Source organism: Corvus brachyrhynchos, unplaced genomic scaffold (assembly GCF_000691975.1).
Source record: "Corvus brachyrhynchos isolate BGI_N302 unplaced genomic scaffold, ASM69197v1 scaffold1135, whole genome shotgun sequence".
NCBI classification, from domain to species: Eukaryota; Metazoa; Chordata; class Aves; order Passeriformes; family Corvidae; genus Corvus; species Corvus brachyrhynchos.
Window position 1 is genome coordinate 22,624 of NW_008238129.1, and position 451 is coordinate 23,074.

Here is a 451-nt window from a genome sequence, read left to right on the forward strand (position 1 = left end):
TGCCCGGCCTGAGGGGCCCCCTGGGACCCTCCCCAGAACCCCCCTGGATGGACTTGGGGGTCCCCCTATCACCCCCCAGCCGGAGGGACCCCCTGAAGATGTGTCCCCAAAATCCCAGGGGAGCCCCAAGGGCTGCGGGGGGCGGTGGGAAATAAAGCAGAGGCTGCGCTCAGAGCCTGTGACAACGAGCAGGACACGTGGGGGGACATTTGTCGGGGGGGGGACCCCTTTGTGTCCCCATAGAGCAAAGGACACACCTGTAACAAGGGGGGACATTTCCAGGTTTTATTCCCGGGATTTGTCACCGTGGGGTGCACGGGCTGGGGCTGGAACACGTCCGTGTCTGCCCTGCCCTGCGTGGCCTGCGCCTCGTGCCTCCTGTGGCCTGCATGTCGCGTGTCTGTCCCACGTTGTCCCAGCTCTGCCTCCTCCGTGGGGACCCCTCCCCACC